The sequence below is a fragment of the Eriocheir sinensis genome, unplaced genomic scaffold, assembly GCF_024679095.1.
Source record: "Eriocheir sinensis breed Jianghai 21 unplaced genomic scaffold, ASM2467909v1 Scaffold45, whole genome shotgun sequence".
Taxonomy (NCBI): Eukaryota; Metazoa; Arthropoda; class Malacostraca; order Decapoda; family Varunidae; genus Eriocheir; species Eriocheir sinensis.
In genome coordinates, this window is record NW_026111776.1 from 741,012 (window position 1) to 750,563 (window position 9,552).

Genomic DNA, 9,552 nt, shown 5'->3' on the forward strand with positions numbered 1-9,552 from the left:
CAACTGATGACGAAACACACACACACACGCACACACACACACGCAAAAAAAAACAAAAAAAAAACAAAAACGTTTCTTCCGTAGCTGTAGAGCGTAAAATTTTGGGTTCGAGATACTGTATTATACGAAGGGTTACTGTATGAATCTTTTCTTTTCTTCGGGAACTGTCTGTGGAGTGAGAGAGGAGTGGTGGACGGCTAGTGTGGCGTGCCTCTCTTTTCCTCTTCCTAATTCTCTCTTTTTGTCTTTTTTCCATTTCTTCTTTCCCTTCTTTTAACGCCCTCCGTGATCTCTATTTTACTCCACCTTCTCCTCCTGTTTTTCCTTTTATCTTATTACACATCAAATACTTGTTTTCCTTTTATTTCACCTTTCCATTACTCGTCCTTCTATTTCATTTCCTATTGCTACTCCTTCTACATCTGTTCGTCTCCTTTCCCTACATCATATCCTCCTTTTTATACTTGTTCCCTATGTCTTTACCTCGGTCCTCCTTTTCTCCCTATTTATTCTTTGATATGTAATTTGATTCTGGCGTTCATTTGTCCCTATTCTTCCTTTTTTTCGTCCTGTGAGCGCTTGCGTGTATGTGTGCGTGTTTGTTCAGTGCTCACAAGTGGCTTCATAGTTAACAATCAGACCTCTTAATAATCAACTCGAATCAACACTTAGACAAAAACAAAACAGTAGGCGTCCTTATCGTCATCAAATACTACTACGTTATCTCACCGTGTCTTCCTCTGCCGTTCACCACCAGCAGGAGAGGAAAGAAGAGCTGCGGCCAACACTCTACTAATAGCACCTTTGACAACACTGTGTGGTCTTCGTGGGGGCTCCGCGACGCACGCACCGACGACTACTTCAACAGACACAAGTATTAAAACAGGGACCGACTGGAACGTGACTGACGGACTGGCTAACCGACTGACTGGCTGAGACTGGCTACCTACCTTATACAAACTACTTCGCAAAAAAAGGGGTTTGGGGTTTTATATATACACGCGGTGGGTTTTATTTCCTCTTGTTCCGTGTTCGTGTTATAGTTGATCTTAAGAGTAATAGTAATAATGATAATATTTTTTTCTTCTTCTTTGCACTCAGTTTACAAAATAAAATCGGTTGCTTTATTTATTTATCTTTATTTACAGTAAAAACCTGAATCGTCATATACATCTTCAGGGAACGCACAACTTGTACACACTACATACACAGATATGATATTCTTCAGTAAACTTACAAACCTAAGCAAAAAATATATATATGTATGTATTATATATGGAACTGTTTCAGATATCCGGAGAGTAAGTGAAGGAAAGTAATTAAATGAGTGTATTACAGACCAAGGAAGATTATGCTCAGGTGTGGCGAGATGAGAGTCGCGGGAAGGCTAGGGTTCGTAATGAGACAGGTGTATGTGCCTTAGGGGTACAGGTGAGGGGGTTCATGTTAGGGGTTAGGCAGGGAGGGAAAGATGTTTCGCCGTGGAAAGTCTGGAGGTCAAAGCAAATTCCAGAAACATTAAGATCTGAGGAATTCTTAATTAAAGTTGATGATGCGAATTTTCAAGAGGTGGGTTGAGAAACATGAGGTTTTGTCAAGACTCTTCTGAACTGTAGAAAGTCAGTGAAGGTTGAGATATTCTTCAACAAAATAGTGTGTTTTTGCATGACACCGTCACAGGAATGTGGAAGCCACTTGGAAATTTCATTATCGTAGTGGGATGGTGGGGGAAAAATTAATGGGAGTATACATTAACCTGCCTTTGATTTGCTTTATGTGTTTACCTGTTTGGGAAGATCTTATAAGTCGTCTCTTTTTTGGTAAACTTGAGAGTGAAAAGACCGTTAATGACCACCTCTTATGATGCCAATTGAACTTTATTAGATCATCCATGAGGCAATACAAATAGTCCTTATAAGATCAGCATGAACAGGCGGCAATGACTCGATTAAAATAGATCACGGAGCAATGTTTTAGAACCCGACCTTTTAATTGATAAATAATCGCATAACAATATATTTTTATCTGCCTCACCTTAATTTTTAAACCAACACCTAAATTTACGGAAACAGCCAGGTAACAAATAGGTGATCTCTGGAATATAATCAACCAGCTTAGTTTATTTATATCTTCACTTTACCTGATAATCAAATAAGCATGTAACACCTGCTCTACTACCTTCCCTTGTTTTACCTTTAGCCAGTTACACCTAAATTTACGGAGGCACCAGGTAACAAATAGGTGGTTGTTTTGCTTCCCATTCGTGTTCCTGGATTAGGTTGGGTTGAGGGTAGGAATCTAAACATCCATGGGTTACGAAGAGAGAAGAAAAAACGTGCATGGAAAAGATCAGAACGAGTCGACACAGGTGGTTTTAAACATAGCACACAGACAACACCGACAGTGAGAAATTTTATCGTACATAAATATGTGACCCTTTGGTTAGTATATGTTTTTAAAAGTTTACTAGATTAATAATCTTTCTATCTCTTCCATTCTCACTCTCCCTTTCCTTATCAAACACACACATACCCCCCCCCCCCCCCCGCACACACAAACACGTATACATTCACAAAACAAGGAGACTCACACCCACACCCACCCACCCACCCACACGCACACACACACACACCCACACACACACACACACACACGCACACACACACACACACACACACACACACACGCACACCCACACACACACACACACACACTCACACATAACTGAAACGACACAAAAGTCATACACTCGGAATATCGCAACCTAAATGTATTCGTGCAAGCTTTCATTTATGTTTTTTTTAATATGACCTTTTGGCAACAGTGCATCGCGTGATAACAAAAAACTCTACGACATAAAAGCACCGCAGAGAATGAATGTAGAAACTAGGGCAAGGAAGTTTTAATTTTAATGATAATAGTAATAATAATAATAATAATGATGATAGTAATAGATTCTTTATATATGTACTCTCTCTCTCTCTCTCTCTCCCTTTCCTAATATGTAGATTTTTTAGCTTATCTCTATATCTCTATGCAAGAAGAACCTCACATAATCATTCCTTCCGCTAATTTCTCTTTGTTTCCTGCTCGCTTTTTTTCCTCCGCTTCCTGAATCCAATCTTGTAACTCTCCTCTCTCGATGGCTTCTTCAGATCTCTTGTCCCTCTCTCCATCTTCTTCCCTCCTTCCGTTCCTCGTACCTGTCTTCGTTTCCTCGTTATTAAAAGTGATTCCCAGTCCAAGGCTTCCTAATTTGAAACTTAGTCTTGTTCAATGTCTTTCCAATCAGCCTGAATCTTTCTTTTATTTTCGCCGTTTGCTTTTTCTTCACTTTAATCCCTTGCACACACACACACACACACACACACACACACACACACACACACACACACACACACACACACACACACACACACACACGCACACACATTTTATTCTCCTTTCTTCCCTTTTACTCATTCCACGTATTCATCTATTTTGCATTCCCGTTCAAACGTCCGAGCAAATAACTTTTTTCCCCTACATTGCTCACACACACACGCACACACACACGCACACACACAGAATCAATCTTGCATACGTAATAAAAAAAAGGTATTTACAGATCCGAAACGTTTCATCTATATACTTTTTTGGGGAGGGCTTTTGAGTGCTTCCGATCTCCAGTATAAATCTATAGACAGAAATCTAGCAACGAGAACAACATCATTACGAGAATATTTTACCACGAAGAGGCGTACCAAGTTGGAGGGGGTGGTGATGGTGGTGGTGGTGGTGGTGGTTAGTGGTTGGTTGAAGTGGTGGTGGTGGTGGTGTCATAAAGTGAGCAGATAGACAACAGATTAAGAGAGAGAGAGAGAGAGAGAGAGAGAGAGAGAGAGAGAGAGAGAGAGAGAGAGAGAGAGAGAGAGAGAGAGAGAGAGAGAGAGAGAGAGAACTGACTTACACAGAGGCACATAACCAAAATGAATAGAAGGGGGAGTTACGTTCATCAAAACAGAGAAGTTGAAGAAATAAAGAAAACGGAAGAAACAGCTCGGCGGATAGAGTTCTTCGGGGCAAGGTGGAAGAAGCGGTGACTGAAGCATACGGGAAAGATTTGAGAATGGCTGAATGAATATGAGAACCACTTGGAGGGGAGAGAGGGAGGAGGGAGCAAGGGAGGGCGGTGGAGAGAGCGGGACTGAGGATGAGGATGAGGATGAGGAGGAGGAGGAAGAGGAAATATAGAAGGTTTGATGGAGAGAGACAGAGAGAGGCGTCGGTCTGTACCTGGTTGGGCTCAGATGAACAGATACAGTCTAAGACCTTTATAAAGAGTAGGATATGCCTTTCTACCTCTCCAGAGTTTGTGTCCGTCTGTCTATATGCGTATGTATGTATGTATATGTGTGTGTGTGTGTGTGTGTGTGTGTGTGTGTGTGTGTGTGTGTATAGCCAATCTAATTATGGGAAGGTTACTTGATATTAGGTAGCAAAAATGTAAAAAAGTTAGTGTACCTGTGAGTCTTTATCTTCAGGTGTGTATGGGATGGTGTAGGGGTGGGTGTGTGTGTATGGGTGCTATGCCGAAGGACAAAGGCAGTCTCGTGGGGGGTGGTGGTTGTGGTGGGGGTTGGTAGTGGTAGGTAACCCCTCCCCTCCTTTAATCAACGAGTCGCTATGAAGTAACCATCACAGGTGTTTCTCTTGGGCAGGTGAGGGAAGGAAACTTAACTCGTTCAGCCGTGTTCGTTCCTTCCCTCACCACCTTAATCAAATGAGAGAGAAAAGAAAGTAAAAAACGTTATTACACGAGAACTAGTTTTTACTTTTAATCTAGAAACCTCCATCCCCTATAATTAATTACTTTTCCTTAATGTGTCGTTCTTGTTTCATTCATGTATACGCCGTCCTTCCTGCCTACACGCATATCATCTTACTATTCACGTTCGGTTAATCGTACTCTAAATAGTAAGTCTGCTAGCCGTTGTTAAGGGCTGGTGGTCATAAACAATAGCTTGCTGTGTGCTGCTGATTGTGATGATGATGGTGATGATGGTGATGATGATGTAGGTGATGTAATGGTGGCGTGATAATGAGGGTGATCACTATACCAACGATGATGATGGTGAAAACAATGGCCAAATCTGAGGTGAAGGTGATGATTATGATGATGGTGATGATTATGGGAACTACGGTAGTCAGAGTCACGTTAAAAAGGTGAAGAAAATGAGGTGAAGCACGGGTGACCTCGCTATGCTGACCTACCTGACCTGACCACCGGCCCTTTCCTAACCTTGCCTGTGGACCGCTTAACCTAACCTGAAATCACGGACGCCGCCTCTTCCTGTTTTTTATTCACTGACTTTCTTTACAGACTTGCTTCCCGCCTGTCCTCCCTTATGTACATACGAGCGAGTAATGGACTCTCACGAAATACAAAACACTACCCCGTCTGTCTGCCTGCCTGCTTGTCTGTTTGTCTGTCTGTGCCGCCGTTCTATTTTCCAAGTGTGTGTTTGTGAGTTTATTTGTTTTCTTTGGTGCTCCAGGATATAAAATCGAAGCCTCGCAAAATGCTGCATCTCTCTCGCTTGATTCTAAAAAAATAGAGTTAATACAGTAATCGTTTTGTTATTATTAATGTTTCATGAGGGATTAAGCCGTTGCGTTTGTGTAAAATATGCTAAGCGTAATTGTAATCACATAATCTCTTTCGAATATGGTTTGAAAATGTTTGAAAACGTTGTTGTCTCCGAGGGACTTGTTGACTCAATGCAGCATTTCGTTCTGGGGCGGGACTGGTGTTGGCTACGGTACAAAACTCCCTTGCGTACGTGACTACATCGCTGGCTACACACAGACTCTACACGACGGCCAGCCCACCTCGCTCCCCCGGCCAGGGGCGTGGGGGAGGGGGATGGGGCGGCCCGGCGACCTGCAGCCCCGCCCCGCACACCTTGCAGAGCGTGGCGGGGCTGAGGCGGCCTGGAAACAAACGACTTAGGCCAAAGAGGGACGGGGTTCGCCCCGGCCGGACTACTGCAGCGAATGAAACTACTTCGATGATAACTCCTGAAGTGGTGACGCCGACGGGTGGTGGGCGGCGGTGCTCCCCCTCCCTCCCCCTCGTCACCATCACCACGCGAGGGTCTCCTCCGGTCACGATCCTGCCGCCGAGGCCGGTGACACGTGACCTGCACCCCCTGACCCCACCACCACCACCCTGCACCACTTTCGTTGCTGGGACGCCCTCACGCCCTCACCTGCCGCCGGGCGTGGGCTGCTCCTCCTCCCCCCTCCTCCCTCCTCCCTCCTCCCCTTCCCTCCTGACACACGCACGCCAGACGCACAACGGGACTCACACCGACGTGAATCATGAGGCATCAACAAGAAAACAATACAGCTACAACACTTACATATACATGTCAAGGACTATACGTGTGTGCACTTATATGTGAGTTCACGGACGAATGCCATGTTATGTATACGGGTCACATACACCTGCACACAGGTATCTCTACTTTGTATGGCCGCCAAGCAAAAACTGGCGGTCACGATGCATATTCAACAGGAAGAAACCTTAACATCATAGTTTGCATCTGTCGTAAAACAATACAATAATAAAGGTATAATTATCTCAGGTGTGTTGAAGCGTATTGTGTACAACCCAGGTAGCGCTGCTGCGGACTCTCGTCGTCGCGGCGTGCGGCGGCGGGGCGCTGCCTCCCCTGCACCCCTGCCGCCCGTCGCGTCTCTAAAAGCACAGTAATTGATCCCATGGGGTCAGCCTTGGTCCGCTTTCCATTTTATTCATGGCGTCAATCTTTTACGTCATGTCATGAACGGTAGAACAAAATATGAATAGCACTTAAAAGAATCTTGTACAAATTATTCTGAGAGGCCAGAGTTGCCTCTCCCGCCTGCCGCGGCCGTCAGTCCTCCGGTGTGTGTGTGCAGCGGGCAAGGCAGCGGTCACCGGCACAATGAGCAAAATATCGCAGCCGTTCGCCTGCAAGGACACTGACACACGATTTACTTGAAGAGGATCTTCCTGAAGGCTCTCCTAAAGTCCTTGTTGAAGATGGTGTAGATGACGGGGTTGAAGGCCGAGTTCATGTAGCCCAGCCAGAAGGCCAAGTCGAAGGCGTAGACAGGGATGTAGCAGGCGGGGCACAGCGGCCCCAGGATGTACATGAAGAAGAAGGGGAACCAGCAGGCGATGAACGAGCCCATGATGAGGCCGAGGATCAGTGTGGCTCGCTTCTCCTTCTTCCGCGCCAGCCGTCGCTTCTCCTTCTCGGGGTCTCGAGCCTTGGCGTGACACGCGGCCCATGTCGATCAACTCCCGCTTGGGCTTGGTGAGCTTCTTGCCCAGCAGCGGGTGGCAGAACCTCAGCTTGAGGGGCTTCACCACCGAGCACCGCGTCACCACGCCGGAGTCAGACGATGACGGGTCAATGTCACTCAGCTGGTCACCGTCGACGCATGCCGTCGACACGGCGTGCCGCAGCGAGCCGGCCGGGGAAGCGAGGGTCACTCCCCCGAGGTTGCTGGTGTTGGGTTCTCGGAGGGAGGTGGGCGGCACCGCGGGCGTGGGCAGCCCGATGGTGAGGTCAGGTTGTCAGCCGAGGGGCCAAGGTAGAGGCCATTCGTTTTTGGTGTTGTGGTTCCGATGGTCGGCGTCCACCTGCTCGCTTACCGTCCTCAGCGGGATCTCCTCCTCCAGGTCGTCCGTGGGCGTGACGCACCTGGACGGCGACACCTCTTCGTGCACGCGCACGTCACAGATGAGCACCTTCTTGTTGAGCAGCCCCGAACGCTCGCTGGCCCCGTTCCGGGAGTCGTCGGCGGTGGGGACGGGGGAGGGGACCATGGGCTTGGAGAAGCTGGTGGTGGTGGTGGCGGCGGCTGAGTTGTGTCTGTCATTTTTGCTCCCTGTCTTGCCTTTGGGCGCCTTCCCAGGTGCCGGCCGAGGAGCACCGGAGGGCATGGGCTTTTTCTTGGGCACGCCCCGCCGTGCCCGGGCCTTCGCTGCGTAGTAGATGCGGATGTAGACGAAGATCATGATGCAGCTGGGGATGTAGAAGCTGCCCAGCGCCGAGTAGATCACGTAACCCAGGTCATCGGACACCTGAGGGAGAGAAAACACCGTCATGAACCACACATGCAGGGGTGACAAGGGTGGCTTAGGACTAGTGGCACTACTGACACACACACACACACACACACACACACACACACACACATGCACACCACATGTAGCCTCCTTGGTTAACCAATAAGCCAAAGACAACACCGCTGGGTGACATTTTTCACTTTTAGAGTCAACAGGAAGTTGTTGTTCCTGTATAATTTTACACTAACAAGGCAGGATGTTTTCACCGCTAACCCTAGAAAGGTAATAAATAACCCTGTGGTTCCTCTGGTTCTAAGAGAGAAATAGATAGATAGATTCATAGATAGACAGATAGATAGATAAAGAACAAACATATATGAGTGATTAGACATAGCACAAGGCTTAATAAAGTAAATCATATAAAAATACAAAAATCAACACAATGAAAAACTTCGAGGACTTGGTAACACTGCCTGGACCCACAACCGCCCAGCAACACCTTTTCTGGCAACACTGACTCTGCATGAATTATTCCCCCAAATCTGACTTTCTTCTCGGCCGTCTTAGCCGATAAAGGGTACCGGATATTCGGGAGGGAGAACTTTTCCACGCCGCAGCCAATGGAGAGAGAGAGAGAGAGAGAGAGAGAGAGAGAGAGAGAGAGAGAGAGAGAGAGAGAGAGAGAGAGAGAGAGAGAGAGAGAGAGAGAGAGAGAGAGAGAGAGAGAGAGAGAGAGAGAGTTATAAATAAAAAAAGCACTGACCCTCTATAGTTTACTCAAAAGAAGTGTTCCTCTTGCCCCTAGTTGGCATTTGCTAGGCCCGCGGATTCGTAGCTAGGCACGCTAACCACTGATCCACGGAGGAGTGACAATGGATTACTAAAATCTGTGTCCATACTTAACACGAGCACAATCATCATCAGTTTTCAACAAGATATCTCCAAGGTTGCCTCCAACTTTACAATGCCTACAACACAAAGAGCTTGTTAAAGGCAGAGTCAAGTTATTAGTGGCATGAAAAACTCTACGGACACAGCCAGCCATGATTACATTACTCGTACTATATGGCTCACATCCGGGGCTTGCAAGAGAGAGAGAGAGAGAGAGAGAGAGAGAGAGAGAGAGAGAGAGAGAGAGAGAGAGAGAGAGAGAGAGAGGAGGGGGGGTGAGTTATGCTCGCCATTAACCAAGAAAACAAGTGATTAATGATCGCAGTATTTGTTTTTCCCCGATCTGTTCGTAAGCTTTTATGCATTTATTTGTGTATGTATTTGTTTGTGCATGCATTCAACTTTTTATTTTATTTATCTTCCCTTACAATATATTTTTAAGCCGAATGGTTATCGTCACACCGACTGTAGTTCGCACGAAGTATTATTATTATTATTATTTATTTTTACAGCAATGGAGACAGCACAAGGGCACAGGAAAAAGGAGACAATAAAAA

At 46.2% G+C, this 9,552-nt stretch overlaps 1 pseudogene; it reads right to left on the reverse strand.

Annotated features, from left to right (window-relative positions):
• Positions 1-6,947: 6,947 nt before the first annotated feature.
• LOC126992352 (alpha-2B adrenergic receptor-like) lies at positions 6,948-8,509 on the reverse strand (annotated as a pseudogene).
• Between the last annotated feature and the right edge of the window lie 1,043 nt (positions 8,510-9,552).